This window comes from Harpia harpyja, chromosome 4, assembly GCF_026419915.1.
Source record: "Harpia harpyja isolate bHarHar1 chromosome 4, bHarHar1 primary haplotype, whole genome shotgun sequence".
Taxonomy (NCBI): Eukaryota; Metazoa; Chordata; class Aves; order Accipitriformes; family Accipitridae; genus Harpia; species Harpia harpyja.
This window is the reverse complement of record NC_068943.1, coordinates 59,353,406-59,381,352: the sequence shown is the minus strand read 5'-3', so window position 1 is coordinate 59,381,352 and position 27,947 is coordinate 59,353,406. Positions and strand designations below refer to the sequence as shown.

The 27,947-nt window shown below is 38.0% G+C and overlaps 1 protein-coding gene across 2 annotated transcripts in view; it reads right to left on the bottom strand.

The window, feature by feature from the left end:
* The window catches only part of WDPCP (WD repeat containing planar cell polarity effector), a 161,292-nt gene that overhangs the window by 130,707 nt on the left and 2,638 nt on the right, over positions 1 to 27,947 (bottom strand). For both annotated transcript variants that reach the window (XM_052784223.1, XM_052784226.1), the window contains exon 2: positions 27,352 to 27,433. The gene's annotated coding sequence lies outside the window, so the exon portion shown is untranslated. The remainder of the gene's footprint in view (positions 1 to 27,351; positions 27,434 to 27,947) is intronic.

The window sequence follows — 27,947 nt, the reverse complement described above, 5'->3', positions numbered from 1 at the left end:
TCAGATTCCACTGCATAGTATTTGAGGCCCCAGATTTTGTGGCCCCACATCCCTGTGAATCACCAATATAATGAAAACACCAGTTTTCTAGAACCTTCTTGTGCAGTCTTTTTGCACATATTCTTTATAAACCTTTTGCCAAAATTTTTTAGCATTACAGCTTCAAGGGAGCTCTAGAAGTTCAAGTCAATGGGTTAAGGGAGGCACAGCAAAGGGGGAAATCAGGGATGCATTTTATATACAGGAGGGCACAACGTCATTGCTAATATTACTCTTAAAAGATGATGCTAGGTAGTAATGGGGTTCATTACAGGCACCTCCAAAATTCCAGAACAGATTCCTAATAAAAACAGTTCAATTAGTTGGATACTCCGTACCCCAACTTGTTCTTTAGATTGCAAAACCTTCTCAGCGTTAAGAATAACATTACCTTGTTCACTATGAGATAGCATAAAACTGATCATCAGCAACTGTGCTGCAACACCCAGATCCCCAGCACAGAGGGTCCTGAGAACAGACCCTCTTTTAAAAAAGCCAAAGCTGTTGATCCTCCTTCAGTTGTGCTGGTACAACCGTTTATAAGGCCATACAAAGAAAAATGTTCAATTTAAGACCAGCTCAGCTCTCTGAACCAGCTCATCAGGCAGCCCTACAAATAGTTTACCAGCGCAATTATGGTAGTGATGCAAGAACAAAACAAGAGCTGTGTCAGCTGGCAGGGCTGCCAAAAGGATGCCTCTTAAAACTGCATTCTCTGAAGAGATATAATGTGAACCACTGATATCTGCAAGGTGTTTTCAGCTGGAGACAGTTGGACACAACAGTACCCCAAGGAGAGGATACCTTAGAAGGTGACTGGAACAGTCCTCCTGTTTCTCCTCAGCAGAGCAGCAGAAGTTGAGTGGGCAGTATCACCAAGCAAGCCTATCTTCTGTTGACTATCTAAAAGCTTTGACTGGGCAGAGATGGTTTATCCCCAGACATCTGTACTTGTTTTTTTCCCCTATTGTTCATCCCCCTGGACTGCAATACCACAGGCATTGCATAAGAGCTTCTGAACAACCACAAGCTACTGCCTGGCATATTAAGAGAAACCGAAACCAGTCACAGTTTACATTAATATGCCCAGACTACAATCTAGGATGATTCAACTTGTTTTTATAAGCAGCAGAGGCTGGAACAACTAGAGGCATCTCACAGTGAGATGTTCCTCACAAACTGAGCCATTCTTGCACACTTTATTCTCGTGTTCTGCCCATTCTCTGTTCTTCACATGGTAGGAAGGGGAAAAAACCTTCTGCATGCTAGCTCCTCTGGGAGGCCAAGACAGCAGCAGCACATTAGCAAGCCCCAAATATCTTGCACTGAGTTATAGACAGGTAAACAGAAGCTTTTTCTCCTCTTTTTTTCTTTCTGAAGAGAAGGAAGCTGGAGACAGAGCAATGAAGGTTATCAGTTCAACCACTGAAGACAAGAGTAAACAAACTGAAGACTGTGACAAATGTTTTTGTCCTTCCTGAATAAAATGGGATTATAGGTAATCTGAAAATTTAAATTCACTGCACTGCTTGATCACAGCCTAGAAAAATGAGGTATACTGTGTCAGATGAAAATCAAAAGGCAAATTTAGGCACAAATAAGCACAAGGCCACACGATAACTCCATCTCTATGGACTGAAAGGCCATAAAGGTGACAAATTACTAACAAAGGCGATGGTGTTGACAAAGGCAATGTTGAAGAAAAAGTAGAAGAATAAAAATGGTATTTTGACAAGCAGATATACTAAAAGCTGTTCAAGATTGGGCTTGTACAATGAAACCTGGAAGCATGGCAGCGACTACACAGATATCTCTGCTAGGTTGAAGGCCTTTCATATGAGACTGCCACTACCCAATTCCTAAAGTAAATATGAAACAGCAGAACAACAAAATACATATTCTTGATGAAATCATCATAACTGGAGAGAACTGTCATTGATTGCATGCAAAGTGCAATTGCATTTGCATGCACGTGTCAGAGCTATGACTCCTGTTCAACACAAACAATTTAATCAGATCTGAAGAAGTTTAAAAGTTTTTGAGAACTGTAAGTCTTTTTTGGGGTCCTTTATAAGCAGAAAAATCCCAACTGCAAAACCCCTGATTTCCATGCAGGTAGAGGAATCCTGTAAATAAATCCCTTTAAAAATATCTTTGTTGCTGGAGAATGTATCCAGAAGGTGAACTGGGCTTCTCTGGACAGCTATGTATTGCAGTACTCATGGCATTAAATTGTTTATTCTTTATCTACATTGCTTTTGAATGCAGACACTGAAAGACTGAGGGAGAAGACAAAGGATACAATTACTCTAGTTGAGGGCACCAATTCCTGAACAGGGCAGATTATCACAGGACAAATGCAATAGCTCTCATTCCAGTTGTCCACCTAATTCTCTTTTTCTTGGGGATGAAGGGGTTCTCACCCTGCTGCAGGGTGGCTCAGCTACTTGTGAAATGAGTATTTCATAGTTCTGAACTGATGCAAGGTACAGCTTAGTGCCAATGGTACGCTAGCACCAATTTCAGTTTTCCTTAATTTGCCAACCTGCAATTTGTGGAGCTGCTACATAAGCAACTGAATTGTCCCTGAAGCAGAGGCAGCGCAACAACCAGAACGACCATTCCAAGGTAAACTGTCCAGATTGTGAATCAGATCCCTGAGGCATCTCATGCCCCTGTGAGCCCCAGTTTAGAAGCAGCAGCACTTGGCACTCTGTCTGGTTGATTAATGCATACTCCCACCTTAAGGGGAGCCTGAAGATATTGCTAAGAGTTTGATGAGTCCATCATGCTGATTGCTTAATGCAGATGGTCATACATGATCTTTCCTTTCCAAGTAGACTTACATAGCAAATATTAAGTAAATAGCCAAAATTTCCTTGCATGTAGAAAGGGGATTTGAGAAAATGAGCTCCTTCTTAAAAAAAAAAAAAAAAAAAAAAAAAAGGCATGCTAAGCTGTTGTGCTGCCTAGCAGTATCAACTTGTACCTGTGCTCCTTGGTATCATATAGAAGGAAGACATTACTGCTGTATTCCACCACACACTTTCACTCACAGTGAACTGGGATTTCTCTTCACCAAGCGTGTGACACACACATAAGTCCCAATAGCACAAGGCCCAGCCTAATTAAAAGGAACCATGGTGATAAAAAGTTTAAGAAAGGAGAAGCAAAGAGCGGTGCTGAAGCATGCTATCTGCAACAATTTTCCAGGTACTCACAGAGAGGAAGAGTGACTAACTTTATTTTTAGGCTTTATATACTGATCAGTCAATGAAGTATGACTCAATATTACAGGAGATTTTGCTTCTAGGCAGAAAAACAGTGTCAGAGCAAAAGCTAAGAGAATGGGGATGATTCTCCGTGTAAGCTGTGGCAAAGACCTCTTTTTTCATGCTAGGAAAAAGTCCATAATCAGGTAGGCTGTTGCTCTGGACTATTACAGGCCATCAAGTTTTATTCAAGACATTTGATTTTTCTTTCTTCAGTTTCAGACTTCACTTTCTCTCTTCTTTTCATAGCTCTCATCCCACCTGACAGAACAAGGCAGACCTCCTGCTCTGCCTTACAGCTTTATGCCATGTCAGTCCAAATATTGATAGGATCAGTCAGAATCAGTCTTTATGAAGAAAGTCCAGCTCTGTCCCTTGTGCTGGGAGTCAATCTCTGCTCATTCTCTCTCTGAGGAAGGCTCATGTGCAGTCTGGTCAGTGGCCCAAAAGTCAGACAAATGCATTCAGTGAGGATGAAAGCTTTGGAAAGCTAACTGTTGAACTTGAAGGTCTCACAAGACATAGGCAAACTCCAATTTTTCAAAACCTAATTTAAAATGTCTGGTCTAAAGAATAGAGATATCAGTGACTTCGGGATGTGGGAAAAACCTTAAAAAAAATTTAAGAGAAAGAAAGCCCTCAACAATTTTTCCTAGTTTCATCCTTACACAGACTGGCAAAATCTTTTTGCTTTCTTCTTCCAAAAACCAATAGCCCTAGACAAACACATAACACATACTTCAGTTACAGCAATTAAAGTCATAAGCAACTGAAAATATGTTCTTACAACAAAGAATTAGGCAACCTTTCTGACCTCACCTACAGCAAATCATTCAGTCCACTGAACAATTTCATATGCATATTTGGAAATGTCATTTGTTCTTTATATGTGTCTAAGTGAATCTCAAATTCATGTGAGCTTGGATATAAATATTATGCTGTACATAACACCTAAGCAAAATATACAATTGGCAGCAGGTAAAATCCTTCCTAATACAATATTTATTTTGAAGGAACTATATCAGTCTTTATTAAAAGTGGTATTTTAGTACTCTATAAAATTGTGTTTATTCTCTATTCTTAAAAATGCTAAATGCAGGTTTTGTATCTTCTCATAAGAGAATGCTAACAAAAAAAAGTAAAAATTTTATGTTTAGATTACCTCTCTCTTGAAACAACCCAGCACTTATTATTTTTTATTCAAGGCTATTTCTTATATTTGTTATTGATATTAGTATCTAAACAGTATTTAAATGAGTTACCTGGTAGAAGAGGATCTGAATTCCGATTTAACTCGGGATAAAATTATTCTTTTTTCCACAAAGAGAAAACTGCTCACAATAAAATTATTGCCTCAAATATTCCCTCACCTCCTAAATCAAGCCTGATATTTCATTACATTTCCTTCTTCTTCTGCAGTTTGAGGAATATTAAATGTGCTTTTGTTCACAATGACAAATATGGATGACAACCAAGGAAGCAATTACAATAAATATCTGATCTGCTTCCACTAAAAACATATACTTCAGCTTCAAAACAATATGCCACTCAAATTGAGTAAACCCTACCTGACACAAAAATTACCAATGTTTGTCATGTCTGAACACATTTTTGGACTAAATTAAACAAGCAAGTCTTGCCTTTATCAATTCTTCTAAAAGAAAATGAATATTTAGCAGCTTAAAAAGCAAGTCCATGTAGTGTGTTTCTGTCACTTTTTCTTAAAGAGAGAGTTCTGGGCACTTGTGAACTGTGAAAATTATTTTTTTTTTTAAATGGCATCTAGATTCTTGGTGGATTTCACTGGCAGTTGTGTTTGCAGCTTTGAAGTCTCCTCCAGGTCTGTCATTTGGTAAGGCTGTTGATGGGTGCCTGGGGTGTTTTGTCCTCCGGGAGGCTATTTTCCTTTAATTCATCTCTGATTAGAAGCAATTTATGCATTTTCATCTGTTTTATGTAAAGATCAAAGGGATCATGGATCCCAATGTTGACCCTATTATAGGCAAAGGAGGCAGGCTGCACATTTTTGCTTGGTTTCAGTTTAAGCCTCAAAGCACCCGTTCATACTACTCAGTTCTTGATACATCTCTCATAAACCAGCATTTTATATGGAGACCAAGAAGTACCTATTCTCTTGCCTGTAAATACATGCATGTTTTTATATTTATATAAAACAAAGTTGTGGGATGAAATTCCCATTTTCAAATCTGCTAAGATTTGCCCAATGAGAACAAAGAGATAAAAGATTAAATTCAATATTGCTATAACAATACTCTTCCTAACGGTCCCATTAATAAATTTGTGACACTTCAACTAATCACAAACTGATTTAGCTGGCCCTGCATCAAAAAGTTCTTTCAAAGCTTTCTCAAGTTTTTTTCCTGTCTTCAAGTTACAGTAAAGAGAAGGACTGACTTTTATGCAATTTAAATAGAAATTTTTCACAACACAAAGACAACTTTAAAATTTATTCCAACACAATCAATATTCAGTAGCCATTGATATTAATGACATTGATATTAACGTTGTTACCGTCAACACAAGAGCAAGATACAGATGTCACTGAAACGTAACCTAAGTGAAAGGAACTGCATAAGAAAGTTTTATTTTATTACTACTTTTTAAGCAAATATGGTACCTATGCCAGCAAACATGCGGATACAGGAAACTTCCAGGATGTTGTCCCAAGCCAGTAAACACACATTGTAAATGCAAATGCCTCTTCTTATTTCCAGTCAATTCGACTTGACTCCCTCTCCGTAAGGCTCAACTCTTCCTTTTTCTTACTAATCATGTGTAGAATGACTCCCTCTCCATAAGGCTCAACTCTTCCTTTTTCTTACTAATCATGTGTAGAATAGGAAGGAAATATTGTGAAGACCAGCAGATAGAAGGGGGAAAAGCCCACCAAAAATCCACTTTGGTGGAAAAGGCATAGCACTATGTTTGGGAAGGCTTCTCATGTGGCAACATTAGGAGAACAAAGATTGCCATGGATGGTCATTTTAAAGAGAAAGAATTAGAATAGTACTTAGTAAGCAATGTCCTGAAGAGGATATTCCAAATGATGGACTTGCAATAAATGATGGCTCTTACCTTGAGAACAGTGGAGTCTACCCTTACCAACTTTATAAACTTTGCTAAAACCTATCATGGTCATTCTTTCACAAGAGTGACAGAGGGGCTGCAGGAAGCAATAGAAGTGCAAGAGAACAGCATTGAAAAAAAAACCCAATCGGGAACACTACAGCTTATTTGTCATCAAGATAATCCTAACCAGATGAGAATATTTAGAATTTATATGTTGGAAAGTAGAAAAAATATCCATTACATTGTAAAGGATTTTGTAATTTTCTCTTCCAGGCCCCTGTTTTTGCTCAACCTGATTTACCATATGCCATTTAAAAAAACCCAACCACCACCATTTCAGACAATATCTTACCATTCCACTTATTAAACTTGTGACACTTTCTATGGATTTTAAAAAAAAAATTCTTAAATGCATTACAATGTTCTCATGCACTTCTGTGCTCCCATAGCAGCCATCATTAGGATTTTGCTGGTTTTTCCCAATCTCCCAGAGCCAGGCATGTGGTAACTCAGGTTGAGTGCAAACAGGGACCTCGAGGAGAAGACCACAATGTCCATTACAAGGTGATGGCCATTTTTTCTACTTTCCAACACTTAAAAAAACCTTAAAAACACTTAAAAAATCCTGAAAGACACAGTTCCAAAACAAGACAGGCTGAATTCTCAGCTTGCATCCTTAACACCACTGCACTAAACTCAGGTCTTTGCTAGTTTATAACATATCAAACCCAAAGAACTTGCAGAAGAGGTACTAATGACCCCACCCCACCAAAACACACAAAACAACTCCAGCTTATAGGACAATTTAAGAAATAATTACAGTAGAGAACCTCAGGCTGTCAATCCTACCCATAGAAAAAAAATAATAATTGAGGTCTCTGAAAAAGTGTCTGAATTCAAGACAAATTCTAAGACAAAGGCAGCCATAGGGAAAGAAACACCACTGACAAAGAAAACGCAATTAGAATAGCTCTTTAAATTTCAACAGCCAAGGAAACTTATGAGATACTTGGGGGTGAACATTGCAGGAGAAATGGAAGAACTACACAAATTAAAAATGACATGCTGCTTTTAAAAGACAAAAATTACCTTGAGAAAACAGGCAAACTTCCAAATTCATTCCTAGGGAGAAACAACCCTCTTCCTTTTTCAGGTCTGACCTACCCCTTGCCTAGGGATCCCTTAAATTGCATTCAGAGACATGTAATCGAGTTTGTATGATGAAGGAATGGGGAAAAAAAAGCGCCCAAGGCCAAAAGGAAGGTCCTATTTGGGGGGAGGAGAAGGCGGTGGGGCAGGGGGAGAACAGGAGAAGGGACCCTACCTTTCCTCTCAGAAAATTGTTAAAGTCACAAACAGAAAGGCCTTGTCTGATTTTTGGTAGAATTTCAGGGTCTTTTGCCACTTAACAGAAATCAAGCAGAAAATGTGAAAAATGTATTAAAATCTGAAAGGACATAAATGAAATTGTACATGTAACAAACTGACATAGAAAAAAAAGGAAATAGGAATTAAATGCCAGTTGTTTGGTCATTTTTTAAAAACCAATTTATGCTCCTTTGAACCCCTGAAAAAATTTCCTTGGATTTTTCTCTAAGCCCTCAGACCAAGAGATTTGACGAAAGGGGAAACAGGTAGCTTTACTGGAAAAGGTTTATTTCTTATGAGAAACAAAATTTGTCTGCTAAAAGTACTTGGCCTAGTTCTCTTCTTGTGGAATCCAAGAGTTCACTCCAAAAAACTTGTGGAAACACTTGGCATTCATATCTTATAATTAAGTAGAAGATAAATTACCTAGCTGGTCTTAGAGAAAGACTTAGGCAGTTTGTTTCCATGTTGCCATGAGGTATTATCTAATGCTTCTGTTTATTTTAAATCTAAAGGTCTGTTTCAAAAATAAACAGAATCTGTTTGCTCCATTGTTGTCATGATGTATGATACTGATGAGCACCTTATAACATACAGTCTGATTAATTTTAGACAAAGCCCTATTGTGCTAAATATTAATACCTCTAAAATAGTCTTCGTAAACATGGAGTGCCTCTAGCACTGTAAACTTAAGATATACTAGTGTGCCCATGAAAGCACACCAGGCATCTGGCCCCAGTTACCTCAAGTGCTGATGACATGATCAGTGCCTCAGCACAGGCAACGCAAGGCACCCTCGTTTGCCAGACCAAGTCCAGTAACTCCTCCATCCAGTGCTTCAGCTCTGAATGCTGCCACAGCTCACAGCAGGATTAAAACCACACAAAGGCTGCCCAGCTCCACCTTCCACAGCAGGGCAGAAAATCACCTCCCGTGGCTTTAAGCCTCAGTCGATGTATCTGAATTCAGAGAAGGCTCTGCAAGGAAGACAGTTCAGAAGCAAACTACGAACTGCTGCGTGCTCACAGAAATCTTGTGATCCTGGACATCAAAAGACCAGCCACATTAAAAAATGTCACAATGGCCCCTCCAAAACAACAGACAAAGTCACGGATATGAGGTCAGTTGATCTCTCTGCCCTGCTGGTTTTGACAAGGGGACAGAGTGGTTAGGACAGAAACATCCCTCGCTAGACTCTGTTGTTCTAAAATGATGAAGTCAATACAACAACGTATGCAACACTCAGCTACACAGCTGTGTTTTCAGACATTCTCATTCCTTCGCACTTTGCACGGTACTTAACTTTCACTTACATAATTTACAGAAAAACTGCAGACAAAAATCAATGCATTCTTCCTAAGATACCTCCACAAACTACTGTCTCAGAGGAAGCCACTAAGTATTTTTTTCTGATAATTTGGTCTTTTATTTAAGATCAACATTTGCTTGTATGCTATTTAATGCAGCTGCTTTTATCAACGCTTACAGAGTAATTCAGGGTTTTTTCCCCACTATTCCATACCACAAAATATCAAGTCAACTACTGGGACAGAGTGCTTTGCAGAAACTTCAGGATAGTGGTTGGGCTGTTTTCCTTTCACACAAAGCCTAAGAAAACAGTTTGGAAAAGCCCAAAGATGGCGCTCCACTGCAGACTGAGTGGCACAGCATGTTGCATCATCCAACAGTCTACAAAAGTGACAGAGATTTGATGTGTGAATAATGTAACCATCACATTGGCAAAAACCAAATTTGACGCTTACATATTTTTATAGATGAATGATCTGTTCTTGTTTGCTCATACACCTGAGCAACTGTTTTGCATATTATGCATCACACACATCCCAACACAAATGCAAATGTGATGACAGATTTATTGTTTGGAGATATGTCACTCTCTGAACTACTACAATAGCCACAAGAAACATATATATGCCATAGTCAAAATTTTCTAGCAAGCCGAAAGAAACAAAGAAGTTTCCTGTATTTGTCATATATTTCTTGGTAGTCCAGAACAGAGAGAAACAGTAGATACCTTCTGAGTAGGCCAACACTGTCTGGATAACACTGAAGGAGGAATTTCACAGAGAATGGAAAATAGGTATTTTCTTCTTGTGCAAACACCTGGCGTACTTCCATCACTTTCTGCCTCCTACACTTTAAGCTCACAAGAACACACCAAGTACTATGTTAAGAGGCAAACTTGAGGGTATGCTTATGTAAAAAGTTTAGTTTGGGTAATATTTCCAGCTCAAAACACTGACGCATTCAAAGTGTTAGTTCTGGTAGAATACCAAAATAGACTAGAGAGGTAAGAACTAAACTGTTTCTATATATTGCAACTGGAAAACAAAACAGCATGCTGCCCACAAGTAGAAGAGAGAGTCATTCAGCTGATTCTACTGAAAAAGTAAAATTTACAAATGTCTCCCACCTATTCAGTAATTTCAGATAACAAATTAATGAAGAATTAGATTGTGACTACAGAGAAGTTTTTTGAGTCTATTTTGCAAGACAGTAATTTGAAAGTAAATTCCTTTAAAAGCAAACTAAAGAACACAACATGACAAAACCTGTATTTTTTACCTTAATGAACTCTGTGTTTTCAAATTCTCTGTTTTTCTGGTTTAGGTAAGTAAAGATGACAACAGGTTTTAGTTTTATAATGATATACTTCCAGTTTTGCACAAAGTCAGGTGACTAATAAATCACTGGAAAAAACCTTCAACAATTAAAATTAAAAAGCTTGTTTTAGAAAGAGACATGCAATTTTATGTAGCAGGCTTTTAGAAATAAAAGCCAGTTAAAAAAAAAAAGCTTTTGTTCTCAAACATTTATGTCTCGGATTAATTTTTACAGTCTTCTATAAATCTTCAACCTTGTTCAGATATATAACATAAACGTGAAATGTGGCAAAAGTCGACAAGTTAATTTATTGCAGTCTGTAATCAACAATCTATGCTGATCTTCAGAAAAGATAAATTAGAAAGCAGATGCTCATTCTGTGGAGGAGATAAAAGCAAATGGGAAACTCTGAAAGTGTTCCAGAAATGCAAATGCATACGTCATTTGTGCTAAAGGCAACACCAACATTCTCCCTTAAACGAAGCAATATATCAACATGTAAGAACAAGGAAGCATTTTTCTGTCAGCAGAAAACACAGAAAACATTGCCCATGATGAGTAATCGATCAAACTAAAAACAAAATGGCAACAAGAATTACTCAGTACTTAAATTTTTATTTTCACTGTGCTTGTATGCCACAACACATACAGGTTGTAATTCAAAGGACATACAAACAGTGAAGGGCACTGTAACTTGTCTGATTTTCTATGGATTGGTGATCTACAAGCCCAACACTACTATGTCACCCTTATATTCCCAAACCTCCACATTAGGTTTCTCGCTTTTCCGTCAAGTTTCCCAAATTCCTTCTACATTACATTCAGCTCATTCACTTCTTTTTAGCCATGCTGTTCAATTCCCTTTTCCTTCCTCTCCTCTGCCACTACATGCAACTCTCATGCCAGCCAAGCACAAAGTAGCACACTGTGGCTGGACCAGAGCGACAAGCTTTCTCAGCAATCAGTAAGTATGTATTTAATGACTGATACTGAAGGCCAGACTGAAAAAATCCTTGAGCTCGGGTCACAGCCTTTTCTTGAGGAGTCTGGGGAAAGGAACACCAATTTGGATGTCCTTAGATTTTCACAAGACACATGCACATTTGCAGCTTTTAAGACCTCTACTTTATCCACCAAATCAGCCAAGCAGCTCCAAAAAATGAATGTGGGAAAAGAAAGGTAGATTGTGTGATCAGTTGTCCCTTCAGGTAATCAAAGAAAAATGCTGTTCCCTTACTCAGCAGATTTTGCTTACAGGAGTCAGGTGATAAAAAAGAAAGGGAAATAACAGTGTTCTGAATATAAATGCATCTGTTGTCTATCTGGAAATTATGGCTGCTACTATGAGCTTAGTGTTAACTCTACCTCTAGTTCATAATTTGAAGATAAGAAAACTCTCAGCTACATTTCTTGTTAAATATCTCAGGTTGCAATCCCAAATTCATTCTAATATTTTAGTACTGCAGATTAACTGATTTAAACTCTAATCTCAATAGAGACAAAGAGAAAGTTTCCATGACCAACAGAACTAGTATTTGCTCACTCCAGAAGAGTAAATTTTTACAAAAACCAGCTTGAAATCTATTTTCAGTATATTCCAAATCTGTTTAGATTTAACATTAACTAGCAAAATCTTGGGGGGGGGGTTGTTTGTTTTAATTTTCCATAAAAGTATACAACATATTCATTAAAAATACCCATTCTTCAAAACCCTGAAAGATCCATAGTTCATAGGGTAGTCATGTAGGGTAAGTCACTCACTGCCCTATGCACCCCCCAAAGTACATAATCACATTTTAACTGCCACTGCCTAAAATAAGTATGTAAATCCATATTTACATTTCACTTTTGAAAACTAGAGCACTTACAAATTGGCATTAAGACCATGAATTCAAACACTTTGTGGTTATGACAAGACTCCACTGCACAGTAAGCATGCTACTGGGCAATAAATGCCATTCCCTGATTCATTTTCGAACAATTTAACATCTTAATAATCAAAAGGAATGTTATCCAAGCTCTGAGGAAAGATGTGCGGATGAGTGATAAAGTAATATATCTTCAGAGAAAAAGAATGAAGGGTAACTCATTGTTCCTGGAAAGAAAAGGTAAAAATTGCAATGCACCTCTACCTGCTGAAAGCCACATGTATTTCAGGAATGTTTTCTGCACTTTTTCTAAAATGTAGGAAAAAATGAGAACAAAACCTAATTATTAATACAAAGCAGCGGTAATAGGGGTCACAAAACCTACATTTTGGTGTGTATGGAAATGCCTTTCCCCAGAGGGGTAAAGTTCCTTACACCCCATTTCTGCCATATCCAACCACAATCCTGACTTTGCTGGGCAGATCCACTTTTTCATCACTTACACTTCATAGCAAAAGTGTGCCTTGGAGCTACAATTCTAAAAGGCAAACAATAAATCATTTCATAGCTGTTGCTTAAGTGTGGAAAGTGAATTCTTATGTATTTCTCAAAATCAGAAAGAAGTGGGATATATGAAAATGTTTGTCAAGTAAAACCTGGGAGAGGCCCAAGAACACCCAAAGGTGTCAACAGGACTTGGAGAGGCAAAAACCTTTTAACTTTTTCTGCCTAGAGAACAGGACAGTAGCTGTCATGCTGAGGAAACCGCCTCAGTTCTTGCCGAGCTCATTTCTGCTCTTGCATTCCCAGGCACCAACTGCAGTTAAAGGAAGAAAAAACCCACAGCTTTTTTTTTTTATACCGATTCATCAAGATAGTTGTATCTTTTTGCAGTATGATGAGTGCCTAATTACAATGATTCAAATCTCTTGTCACCTTCAGGCTAGACTACAGATAGCAATGGTTTTTAGCCAGAGCTGATAGTGAAAATGAACTTGACACAGCACGCAATGGTTTGTTAAGCATGATATAACATTAAAAACATCACTCCCCTTTTTAATCTAGCCAGGAGGAGGAAGAAATCACATGACTTTGAGTTCAAAGTTGCTAAATCCCTTCTCCAGCAGGGGAACATGCTTGTCTGATTACATTTTCAGGTTGAATGCATTTGTCACTCTATCACCTTTCTCCACATTCAGTCCTGTTTTGAGCCCTGTTGGCTTCAGACAGTTCTTTCTCCTCCTAATTTTGCTGTAATTTCTCAGAAGTTCCTTCAGCTTACTACCCATTTTTCTTCTTGGAAAATGGTTATATGCAGGCTGGGCCCTCTAGTGCATCTTGATGTTAATGCACTGCATTCCCAGTCCTTTTTGCATTGTTTTCCTCTACCAAGAAACTTCTGAAAGAGCAGCCACTCTGTGCATGTGCCTTTTGCAAGCGGACCCTGTTTGCGCTTGTATAACCTCAAAAGAAGCAGGAGTTGACTGAGTGATACCCACTCTAGTTGTACTGTCACTTACTGTCAAGACTCAAACTCAAGCACTCAACCCCATGAATGGCACCTTCTGCTAACCCGCTGCAAAATCACCATCAAAAGCCCAGCAGGAAACCCGAGAGATGAGGACAGAGAAACAGCTTCCTCACCAGGGGTAGAAGTTTAGGAATGAAACCTGCTTAATACTTCAAATACAGGTCCTTTATGAGGACAGTGATCTGCACTATCCCTTGAGATCAAAAGACTACAATGAGGTGCATACACACACGAACACAGGGCGTAGGTGGGAAACTGTAAACAATTTTGGATCCCCAAAATATGTTCAGCTTCTGCTTGAGCCAGAGAACAAAACCCTGAGGCTGTAATTCTCTCAAGTCACTATGCTGCCTGTCCTGTCCAAGCCAATCTAAAACTTCAGCACTTAGAAAACCATCTTGATACTCCTGTATCACAAATTTTTTGATTCCTCAGGTTCTATTTCATGATTATTAATGTAATTATTCATCTAATCTCAAACCATTTGTCTTTCACTTTTAGTTTCTTAAGATATAAAAGACCTTTCTAAAAGGCAAAACTGGAGATGGTTAAAATGCTTCAAATAAAAAGCTGCAATTACATCTACACAGATATTTTTATGTCACTTAAAGTAATGAGTGAAATGTTTTTAAAATAGGCAGTATTACGTACATAACCAAAATTGACACTGGCAAAGCTTGCAATAGTCCAGGGGAAAAAAACCAACAAAACATAACATAACAAAGAAACTAGGCATGGTACAATTAGTATCAACAATATCAGAATAATCTGTATTAATTCTCAACACAGCATATATAGCTTCACTATGTATGACCTCTAAACTGATAAAATCATCAAAGATCAACAAACATAGATATGAATGTCCTCTATATGAATGACTGCTCTTTACACTCTGATGAATCTTTTCTGCCACAATAATTAACAAAGAAAAAGGAAGTCTAATTGAATAGCAACCCAATGGTACAAGCAAAGTTGCACATTTTGTTACAACTTCCCAGGTTACTGAAAATTCAATAAACCTCTCAGCTGCATCACGCCCACACTATGTTTCAACAGAAATTGTTGAAAGAAAGATTTATTTTTTTTAAAATGGATTTTAAAACAGCTTCTGCCAGTAAAGGCCTTCCCAGTTTTGGAGGGAAAAATGTCATTATAGGCACCCTGTAAATGTCATAGAACATGAGGAATAGCATACAAGTGACCAAGTTTTCTAATAAGCCTGGAGTTACCTTATGAAATCACTACAAGGCGGAAGCATTTGAAGCTTGCTTTTCTTTCACTGCAGGACTAATTTAAACTCTCCTTTTAAAACGTTCAAAAAGTGTTTATTACCATTCAAGTGGTGTATATGATTTGCGATCAACAGGTGTGACAAAACATGAACAAGCTTTTGAAAACCAAGAATGGGCTTATGTTAAACTGTTGTGGACCAGTTTAACATAAGGATGAAACCTGTTCTGACTGATTTTTAAATAAAAGAGTTAAATTCATACCACTGACATTAAGGTAATGGAACAGTAACTATTTATGGTTTCTCTGTGAATTCTGGTAGTAAAACTCTGGATGCGGTCACAGAAATTATAAATCTGCATTTGTTATCTGGAAAACAAAACAATTATAGTAATTTTCTGCTATTACAAGCAATTGTCTTTAATTACCTCAATATATTACTTCATTGTCTGAAAAGACAGGATGTCAGTGTGAATAGCATTGGTTTGGCAGCCCCGAATTACCAACAACCATTAAAACGGTGCATGTTCTCTCTATTCCCTTCCCAAAAAGAGGATCTGAGCTCCCACAGAAGCTTGACTTTCTACCTTAGTATCACACAAAAATAAAAAATGGAAATGAAAGGAATCAAGACAGACAATTTAAAAAATTCCATGTGGTGTGTTCATGTCTTTTAAGTTTGTTCTTTGCATTGTGCATATCTTTTAATTACCAATCATTTCAGTTTGACGCACTCTTTCTACCAACCCATTTCTCATTTGACTCCAATTTACACTTAACGTAAATGGCAATATAATGGAAACAATGGTACTGCACAAACAACATATTACTTGACAATAATTCTGCAGATGGCCATGCAAGGATACCTTTACAGCATCAGCCAATCACTGGCAAATTTCTTGCTTTTACAGGGTTTCAAAAAAATGAAAAAAAAAATTACAAAAATGGGAAAAAAAAATTTAAAAATCAAATATAGATATTACCTGCTACCGTTATTGCTGTGAGTATATTATAGCTCAGCTTCTACCATGAAAAAATCAAACTAATGTCCATTTGCAAGACTGCAACACTTAAACCACACATTTTGACTCCTTTATGTAAACTTGGGCATCAATAACTGGTTGAAGTCTTTGACCTTGGGTTTGTAATTCTGTAATTCCATGTATTCCAAAGAAATTTTTAACATTTACTTATTTTGGAGTATGATTTCACCCACAAAGATCATATTTCCCCCCCCCCCTTTTTTTTAAACACTTCTGTATTGGGTTTGCGTGGCAAGGTTTTGGTAGCGGGCAGGCTACAGGAGTGGCTTCTGTGAGAAGCTGCTGGAAGCTTCCCCCCTGTCCAACACAGCCAATGCCTGCCAGCTCCAAGACAGACCCGCCGCTGGCCGAGGCTGAGCCCATCAGTGACAGTGGTAGCGCCTCAGGGATAACACATTTAAGAAGGGAAAAAAAACCTGTGCAACTGCAGCTGGAGAGAGGAGCGAGAACGTGTAAGAGAAACCACCCTGCAGACCCCCAGGTCAGTGAAGAAGGAGGAGGAGGAGGTGCTCCAGGCACCAGAGCAGAGATTCCCCTGCAGCCCGTGGCAAAGACCATGGTGAGGCAGGCTGTCCTCCTGTAGCCCAGGGAGGTCCATGATGGAGCAGATATCCACCTGCAGCCCGTGGAGGACCCCATGCCTGAGCAGGGGGATGCCCAAAGGAGGCTGTGACCATGTGGGAAGCCCACGCTGGAGCAGGCTCCTGGCAGGACCTGTGGACCCGTGGAGAGAGGAGCTCACGCTGGAGCAGGTTTTCTGGCAGGACTTGTGACCCCGCGGGGGACCCACGCTGGAGCACTCTGTGCCTGAAGGACTGCAGCCTGTGGAAGGGACCCACACTAGAGCAGTTCGTGGAGGACTGTCTCCCGTGGGAGGGACCCCATGCTGGAGCAGGGGAAGAGTGTGAGGAGTCCTGCCCCTGAGGAGGAAGGAGTGGCAGAGACAATGTGTGATGAACTGACCATAACCCCCATTCCCTGTCCCCCTGTGCTGCTGGGGGGGAGGAGGTAGAGAATTTGGGCATGGAGTTGAGCCAGGGAAGATGGGAGGGGTGGGGGGAAGGTGTTTTAAGATTTAGTTTTTATTTTCTCATTATCCTACCCTGATTTGATTGGTAATAAATTAAACTAAATTTCCCCAAGTCAAGTCTGTTTTGCCTGTGAACAGAAATTGGTGAGTGACCTCCGGGTCCTTATCTTGACCCACAAGCCTCTCATTATATTTTCTCTCCCCTATCCAGCTGAGGAGGGGGAGTGATAGAGCAGCTTTGGTGGGCACCTGGCATCCAGCCAGGGTCAACCCACCACAACTTCATCCAGGATTTATCACTTGTTAAGGACATTGTTTAAAAATGTATTAATTCTGAGCAATGTGGAGAGATCTTCTCCCAAATGAGTGCTGTGACTGACCATTCTAGTTAGCTGCAACATCTGGCTCTTTCCATTTCCACAGCTGTAAAAGACATGATTAAATTAACTTATCCACACAAGTTTCATCTTCCACATTGGCAGTGCAAAACAAAACCAGTAAATGGCTTCAGCTGGGGGAAGCAGAGTTAAGTAATTTCTGTATTTTATGCAAGCCTTTATTTTACAAAAGTCTTTTTTATGGCTGATACAATATTAGGGGCCTTCTCACTTTTATCTGTGGATTTCTTTTCCCAAAAATCTTTGTCTGAGTTGGGCTTGCCCAAATTAAAGTCATGGCTGCTGTTACATTTCTGTGTGATGCTTCCTTTTCATTCACCTTCATATGTTAAGGGAAGCAGCAATATTTTCACAATTATCATTATTCCTTTACTTTTAAGCAGCAGGCCAACAGCATAATCTTCAAACTAACCCACGAAACAGATGACAATTATTTTATATATGTGAGAAAAAGATATAGAATTTTCATTCTTCTGCTTCCTTGTCCCATTCAGCAAATACTGCATTATTTCCTTTCATGATGACATTTCTTTGATCCCAGCAAAGAGACTTTTGAAAAATGAAGTTAGAAATACATGTAGAATAACTAAATTACATGGCCTCAATTACAAAATGACATTTACTGCAGTTCATCCATGACTAGGGAGTTTTAAAATTCACAGCATGCCATCTTCTGAAAATCAAGCAGCAGCACCTTCATAGGTATGCCACTCCTGTAGTTTTATGCAACGTCTGCACTCTCATGTCCTTGAATTCAGAGTGACTAATAACCTCAGCACAGCACACATTTTAAAAGAACACTGATGCCGAAGTTGCCATTTATTCACTGACATTATAGGCGGCGTATTTTATAAGCTGCTTTTTAAGGAATGTTCAACCACTTGCACATTGTGCATAATTTCAAGATCACTGCAGTGAAGTTCAGCCATGCACTAGAATTGAATGTGCTGCATAGTTTTGCCAATCTGGTTCAGAAAACAAGCATGACAGCAGTGCACTTAATAAATTAAGTCATGTACTGAATAGCAATACAACTTGATATATTGCAACGCAGTGACAGAAAAAGCCACTTAGGGGGTGTCCCAGTATTACATATAAAAAAACCTACCCAGAAAAGAAAACAAAGCAAAAAAACTCTTAGCAAAAGAAGAAAGGTGATAAAGTTGAACATCATCACTGACAGATGCCAAAGAAGCTAGTCCAGCTAGATCTTTATGGACTCTAGATATTTAATTTGCCCTTTGATGAAATGTCAAGTAATCAAGTTATTCTGAAATCAAATAGTCCCCTGAGGAGTAAGGTCTGCTTACTACCTAAGTATTTACTCAAATGAAACTGCCACCAATGCGAGTGTTTCATTATCTGTCTGAATTTTGCATTTTAAGACAAGAATGGCACTGTGTTATGAGTTTTCCAGTACCAATCTTACACTGAATTCCACATGAAGAGACCTTTGCAGCCAGCTGAAACAGTAATGAAGTTAACAGCACTCCTAACAGGTAGGGGACTTTGCCAGCAGTGTTCAATGAACATTCTGAGCTTTCACAAATTCTGTCACAAGCTGCACCTCATCCACTGACTTTCTATCATTAAGAATTTTGTTTCAATTTGAATGTATTAATTACATTTACAAAGGAACTCTTTCAATTTCTAAAAATTACCAACACTTAAAAAACTTGTCTGCTTCCTCACATGTAATGATTTATATAGACTGTCACAGGAGGTGCCTATTCACCATTCTGCTTTGTGTGACAGCCTCACCTTGTGCCCCATAAGATCATGGAAAAGATCCTCCAGAAGCTACGTCAAGGCATAAGGATGACAGGTAGGTGACAGGGACAGCCAATGTGGCTTCACAAAGGGCAAATTGTGCCTGGCAAATCTGGCGGCCTTCTACGATAGTGACTGCATTGGTGGACAAGGGAAGAGCAACTGATGTCATCTACCTTGACTTCTCTAAGGCCTTTGACATGGTCCCACACACCTTTGCCTCTAAATTGGAGAGATATGGATTTTATGGATGGAGCCTTCCATGGATAAGGAATTGGCTGGATGGCCACATCCAAAAAGTTGCAGTCAACAGCTGAATGTCCAAATGGAGATCAGTAGCAAGTGGTATCCCTCAGGTGTCCATTTCGGGACTGGTACTGCTCAATATCTTTATTAATGACACAGACTGAGTGCACCCTCAGCATGTCTACGGATGACACCAAGCTGCATGGTGCAGTTGATACACCTGAGAGATGGGATGCCATCCAGAGGGACCTTGACAGGCTTGAGAAGCAGGCCCATGTGAACCTCATGGAGTTCAACAAGGCCAAGTGCAAGATCCTGCACCTGGGTTGGGGCAATTGCCAGTATCAGTACAGACTGAGGGATGAATGTATTGAGAGCAGACCTGCAGAGAAGGACTTGGGGATATTGGTAGATGAAAAATCAGGTATGAGTCGGCAATGTGCAGTCACAGCCCAGAAAGCCAATTGTATCCTTGGCTGCATAAAATGAAGGATGACCAGCAGGTTGAGGGAGGTGATTCTCCTCCTCTACTCCGCTCTTGAGACCACACCAGGAGTATTGCATCCAGTTGTGGGGCCCCCAGCACAAGAAAGATGTGGACCTGTTAGAGCAGGTCCAGAGAGGAGCCACAAAAAAGACTGGAGGGATGGAACAGCTCTCCTATTAAGAAAGGCTGAGAGTTGGGGTTGTTTTAGCCTGGAGAAGAAAAGGCTCTGGGGAGACCTTATTGGAGCCTCTTATTACTTAAAGGGGGCTTATAAGAAAGGTGGAGAGAGACTTTTTACATGAGGGTCTGCAGTGACAGAACAAAGGGCAATGGTTCTAATCTGAAAGAGAGTAGATTTAGATTAGATACAACGAAGAAATTCCTTACTGTGAGTGGGGTGAGACACTGGAACAGGTTGCCCAGAGAAGTTGTGGATTCCCTATCCCCAGAAGTGTTCAAGGCCAGGCTGGATGGGGCTTTGAGCAACCTGATCTAAAGGAAGGTGTCCCTACCCATAGCAGGGGGGTTGGACTAGATGATCTTTAAAGGCCTCTTCCAACCCAAATCATTCTATGATTCTATGATAAAAGCAGTAGGCAACTCATTGCAACTCAATGCATTACATTCACTCCATCTGGTCAAGTTAAACTGGCAAAACAATGGATTGGGAACCATCTACTTAAATACATAGCTCAGGTAAGAAAGAGTGGAAATAGCTTTGTACAATAGCACATTAAGGTTTAGATTTGCTTCTGGTTTTCTTTATACCACTATTTAAAGAACAGTCACTTAATATAGCCATTATCAAAGAAATATAATTACATAAAATTTTTATGACAATAAAATTGGAAATAGAGCCATGTAATAAGACTGATTTTGAAGGCCATATAGACTTATTCTTTCAACATATACTTCCAATGCATTTTACAAGCCTTCCATTTCTCAAGGAAGACAGGCTCAACATTTACAAAACCACTTCAGTGTCCTCCAAAAATGCAGAATATTCTTTAAAGGCACGTTTATTAAGAATTTCATCATTTCTGTCCAAAAATTACACAAGACAGTGTTATTACCTTGAGGGAGATACTCTTGCCTTCTAAGAGGTGCATTCAAATAGTTAATTATCTCTCAGACTTCATACAATGACAACTGCTCTGCAAGATAGTATCTCACTCTACTTGCTCAGAAGTTTGGGTACAACTGCCTGAGACCAACTATAATGGAAGAATAGTCAGCCTATCAACCTTCAGTAGGCCTCAGCTCCCATTAAAAGTTATGTGGTAATTCAGAGCCCATGAGTGGCCCTCAGCAGGCAAGCTGGTGTCCGCCAGTACTACAATGGAGTTCCCAGCTGTGACAGCAGATCTTGCAGTAGGGCTGCAATATTCCACTAGCTTTCATTACAGAAATCAATGACATTAATTTGGCAAGAACTGAGTCCAGCATTGCAGTTAAACTAACGATACTGTTAATGAAATTTCACTAATTTATGTCCCATATGGCTACGCTGTACAAATAGGTTAATGTATGCATGATATATATGTATACCTATACTCATATTCCTGATAACCACATGATGAAAGACAAAACCATTTATTAAATTGCTTTTATTATGCATCTTAAACCATCCTGAGTACACTGCTCTTTTGAATTCTCTCTGCAGTTTTTAAGTCTTTAAATCACATTCCCTCCCCAATCTGATTTGTCAGGCAAGTCACAATGGTCCAATTTCACAGGCAACTGGCCCACTATTGTTAAAAAAACTGCTCTCATGAAATTCTAACCAGGTATGAAATATCACAATAGACATTTTCCTGGATGCTACTCTGTCTACATCAGTCAAAAGTGCAAACAGGAAAAAAGTCAGCTACAGATGGAAGAGAACCTTACTATTTCTCTAAAGACTGTAGAACTTAATTTTCGAACAGAAACATACCACTTGCCCTTGCTCTGCCAAATACTGAGATACTTAATCATATGATAAGAAATATATTCATGCTAGAGATTTTCTAAACCTTTTAGAAATACTCTTCTGCTCTTTTCCCAGAATCTTGTAAGCTGGGGACTCACTTCTGAAATAGCTTTGCTATCAAATATGGCATATATAGGTTATAAAAACACACAGGCTTAATCAGCACTTTTTTGACTTAAGTTCACTGATGGGTTTGCCAAATTAACCAGCCCAGAATTGTGTAAATATATAATTAAACCCCATTTTGTATTTGCATATTACCTGTTTCTTAAAAGTGTATTCATCCTCTGTTTTGGTGTTTTATATATTTACAAAGATACTCTAAAGTTTTGTCTTATTAAGAGAAAAATTGCACAGAATGAGAAAAACTTCTGTGGTAACTTTGGGATCTTATAACTTGTAAATTAGCAATGAAAGCACTGAGATAAGTCTTTGGGAATATATTTGAAGTTTTAATGAAAGAGTCAGATTACAAAAAGCCATAGTGGGAGTCTTATATGAGGAATCTTTAAAGTTAGTTGCAATGTATTAAAAAACAACATTCAAATAAATTATTTTTCACTCCAGTATGCCAAGTTTTTGGAGATAGAATTAAAATTGGGCTTTCATTTTAGACCAAGTAAAGCATAATATTAGACTACAATACTGCATATACTAGTGAGATCCAAATGCCCACGGTGTTGCAAGAGAACATTTTCCCTCAGGCATTTGAAATTTAATGCTTCTTTAATATTCTCTGTTGGATATTGTTAGAATGGAATTTCAAATATTTCCTGCAATTTGAGTTAAAGATTACTGAATAATGCTGAGCAGCAAAAAATTTTTGAAGCATACATCTAAAGCTGGCATAGTGGCTTAATGTCCTGTTGTTTCTTGCTTTAGCAAAATTAATTTCTACAGTCTTCAACCATGAATTCAAGCACCACCTGGAGATACAAACCCATAATTTAGCTGTGGTGTATTTCCCGCTCCCTTGACTAATACACTGAGGCTAGACCCTGGATGTCAGCTATAAAAGGAAAAGGCCATTTCATAGCAATACTTTATATTCTCCTAAGTCAGACAGCGGGCAACTTGAAAAACAGTATCTGGCCCATTATTTTAAATAAATGGGATTACCTGTCATGAAATAAATGTACGTGGTTTTGCCTATATTAAAAGTATATATTCTACTACATAGTCAAGAGTAACACCTTTCCAATAGGACTCAAAATATTCAAAAGGCTTTTATCCAGTTAAGATCCAACCTCTTCACCATACACGTGTTAGTGCATTACCATGGTTACTCAATACAGGTAAGGATAGACTGCAAATTAAACCTAACAAAAAGGCATAGTTGTATCACTCTAGAAACAAACTAGAAAAAGACTAACTATAATCATGATTCCCTTTGCTTGATTACTTCATGGAGAACCCTCCTTCATCCAAAGATGCAGCTACTTTCTTTTCCATCATTTGTGTCCACAGTATAAGTGGTCATGTTCCTGATTTTGTTCCATGGCCATGGTTCCCTTATCATTCATACAGGGCACATGCAGACTCACTCCTTGGCTCTCTCCTACTGGAAGCCTGCCAATTCCCCTCAAAATGGCTTGGAACACTACTTCAGACACTATTACTGTGAGTTCAAATGAAGCAATTCTTCAACACCATCCCAGCCAGATAAGGCAACTCTAAATGCCTCCATAACAGGCCCAAAAGTTTTAAACATTGATCCTCAGTCTCATACTGTAAGAAAACCATTCTCATGGGTTCCAACACAACCCTCATTGACACTGTGAACTGAAAAACCAACAAAAATGTATGTATACATGTTTTGGAGCTGCAGGACACTCAAAGTTACGTAGCATTGGTATGGCTAATAGAGTCCACACAGCTGGAATCATGGGCCTACACTTTCATTATGAGATGGGGACAGTTTAGCCTTACAGTGTGCAACTCATTGAACACAAGCATGTGCAGAAATTGAGTATTTCTGTTTACGTGAGGACAATGAATAAATACAATTTCTTCTTTCCTTCCTCAAGGATCAGTAAAAACACTGAATATGGACAGTACTATAAGCAACACAAAAACCATCCATAGACTCTGCTGCTGCTTAAAAGTCAATTTGGGTAAGGTTTCCAAAATCAGGCCAGATACCAAAATGAATCTGTGAAGCAGCAGAAAAACCTCCATACAGGAAACAAAGTGTTTAGTTGGCTCTTAAGCTTATTATTGATAAATTAATGTTTTAAAAGTTATGTTTCACATATGAATAATGTCATTAATATAAAAATTTATCAGTATTTTCCTTCTGTAAAGAGTTAGTTTTTAAACAATTAACTTTAAAAAGTCAACATCATAAGACACCATTCTCCCTCCCCAGGTATTTCTAGTGATATTTTCTTTAAAATATCATTCAATACTTGAGGAAAAAAAAGGGAGAAAAATTCAATCTGTGTAATAGCAGCTATTAACAACTTAGTTCTGTGAAAATACAGAAACAAATACAAATCAATACTGTAAAACAAGCTGAAATATTTTAAGCAAACTGTGTGATCATAATTCATAGAAGTAACCTTAATGAGAACAGCACTTGTAGTTACGCAACAGGTTTGGCATGGAAGAGCGTCCATCAGTCATTCTGACATGGAAAGAATGGATAAAGGAAGCAGATGGATTCACCCACCTGCACTGTGTCTAAAAAATGGAAAGTAATCATTATGGCTGGTAACTTCTTGTATCAAAATGTATTCCTTGATTATCAGGTTATAATGAACAAGTGCAAAAGGAAGTCATGTAAGAGAAAAAGCAAACATTTATTTTCAGTAGAAGCTGTTTTGCCACTTCACTAAATGCTTACCTCATTTTAAAAAACTTACAAGGACATCAGCTTAATGTTTAAGTCTAGTTTTTGTGGTGGGTTTTGGTTTTTGGGGGTTTTTTTGGGTTTTTTGGTTTTTTTAATTGTTGTAATGAATCAACTTAAGATTACAAGTTTGGTTTTGTAGAACTTGAACTGTTACACAGGTCACTTCCTTACAATACCAACCTGCCTCTTCTGATTGAGTTTAAAACACATCAACACTTTTATATGGTTTTATAAAACAAGAGGAAACTGAATGAAGAAGCTATTACATAATACCAAGATAATTTTTAGATGTTCATAAAAAAAGCAGTTTTTCATTACTCATATGCTTACAGCTAATGCATTAACCTGCTAGTTTTACTGAACAGGAATATACTAAAACAGGCTGGTATAACCTTCATTCAAAAGAAGCAATGCCATGGATATGCTCTGGAAACTCACCATAGCAACACAACAATTTCACGACACTCCAAAAATCAAATGAACCAAGGAAATATACCATTTCTTGTTATCAAAGTGACACTCTTTTTTACATGAATCCCTAATCCAACATTCTTGTTGCATTTTAATTAGGAAGTCACATTTCCCAAGGAAATCGCTTTATTACTTTTATATACTCTGCATGGAAAAAAGAGTATCTTTAGCTGCACTTTAATGCAAATGTTTCAAATAGTTAACTAACTGAATCAATGATGTCCAGATTATGGACTGGCAGTTTTCATCACAAATGTCCATTTAGGTTCTATGGTCTAGAAACCCACTTAGCAGAACAACCAGAGAGCAAATACAGAAAAGCACTTTGTCATACTCATGCCATTCTCCTATTTGCAAAGGATGGTTTTACTCCTCCCCTCTCTCCATTTCCCATCTCCCAAGGGTTTGCTAAAGCCTCTACCACCTCAGTTCACCTACCATGGGAAGAAGCACCTAATCTACTCAGAAGTTACAAGTCACAATCAACCTCCTCCACACACTGACAGAAGTGAGTAGAAAATCCATACATTGCTGTCACAAAGTGTCTGTTCAACCAAGAAAAAGATTCGCGTTAAGGTAAAAGAGAATCCAGTAAGACTACTTCTCATACGCCAGGAACACAATTCTCCTGTTCTCTTTGTAATAAATCACATATCAACTTTGCTGAATTTACAGCCAATATACCAAAGTCTTTGTGCGTATGTGTGCACATTTTGGTGGTTTTGTTTTGGTTTGTTGTTTTTTTTATCAGGGATCCTCTATACCCTTTTAAGAACTGTGAGAAGAAAATCCTCCAAAAATGGTTCACAGATGGTAGACGATGATGGATCTTCCGGGGTGTCTCAGCTTTGTCTGCAATGGGGTTGCTAATATCAAGCAAAAGTGCTACCACAACCCCTAGTCAGTGATGGGAGCACTGCAATACCAGGACTGCACTCCAGGCACCAGAGGCCTACAAGCATCAGATCAACCACCTCAGATCTACCTACGCACAGACAGCAAATGAGGCCTTAACTGTTACACTGTCCTCTGTCAAACGTACATTAGCCATATGTGCTATTAACCGACTTAGAAACAAGAAACAGCAAAGAACATTCTGGTCACAATTTTTATTAAGTTTTGACTCATGAATAGTTCATAAAGATTACTAATACATATTACAAGCATGCTATACATCATTTGTGTCTCTTCACAGTCAGTAGGCACATGAGTACAGAATGTTTTATGGCATCCTATCTAGCAATTAAAAACATACTCAAGGTTGTATAAATCAATTAAAGAATGATTAAATACCTGTAATTATGTAAAAACCCAACTAAACTATTAAGAAGTAAAAATGAAGCCATAGGATAAAATGAAAACAGTTCCATACAAGGTAAAATTTCTCTTTAAGAAAGTTTTCTAAACCACAGCAAAAAAAAAAAAAAATCAGGGTTATAAGCAGAATTTCTAGATATGTCATTTTCTTCATACCATTTAATGTCTATGCAGTATCACATAACTGAGGTTTAGAAATGAACAGTGAAAAATTAGTTTTGGACATTAGCACTAGGAATACAAAAAAAGAAATCATGTATAAAAATATAAATTCTTAACAAAAACGTATCTATTTTCATTTTCTAAACTAAGATTTTAATTGTTCTTGGTTATATCTACATCTTTATCTTTTTTAAACTCTATTACAGATTTCTCACATACTTTTAAAAATAGCTTTTGATCCTCTTAATCCCATTTCAGTATTTTTTTGTAATGCTTTATTTTATTTCTGAAAAATCCCTTATTATTATTGCCTTGGATCATAACCCAGAAGAGGTTTCCAAAACTGTTCCAATTCTACTATTATTTCTAGGATTGAAACTGGCCATTATATAGTTAATTTTTTAACATAGTCTTCAACATTTTAAACATTAATTACATCACACAGACTTAGCTACAAGAGATGTTTTTGTATTAAAAATTGTAAGTAAATGCATGAGATAAAAGAAAAAATATATTATACACGGAGACAATAAAAAGATAACTTCACACATTATTGAAAATTAAGTGTAAAAACTTACCTAAAAAAATTCATCAATTTCTATAGATGGCAATGAAGAAAAAGAAAATCCCATCCAAAATACAGTTAACGAACACAGCCAGCTGTTGACAGAGAATAATTCATTTTAAAATATATTAAAAAAAAATTAAGAGAGAATTCTGGCAGACTACCCTTCAAAACTACTAGTTGCCTTGAGAAATAATACTTAATCCCCGCAAAATGGAGATTGAAACATCCTGAGTATTGTGTTGCTTAATTACAGCAATTTCCAAGTAATTCAATATCTTTTGAGTGCAAAAACTGTAAAGTGTATTTCAAGAATTATCTGAGAGCCCAATCCACATGCACACTAAATCTCCATTACTTCTTTTGCACGTAGTATGTTTCCATTTATGCAGCTCTTTGGCTTAAAGCGCTACGCAAAGACACATACTAATAAAACATGGGGGAAGCATTAAAGAATATTTTAAAATTACAACACCTTATGATCTCAAAAAAATATTAATAGAAAAGATAAAAGTGGCAAGAAAATTATAAGACAATAACAAACTGGAGGAAATCTGAAGACTGTGACCAAGTTCACAGGAAAAACAGCATTAAATTTAGAATGAAAAT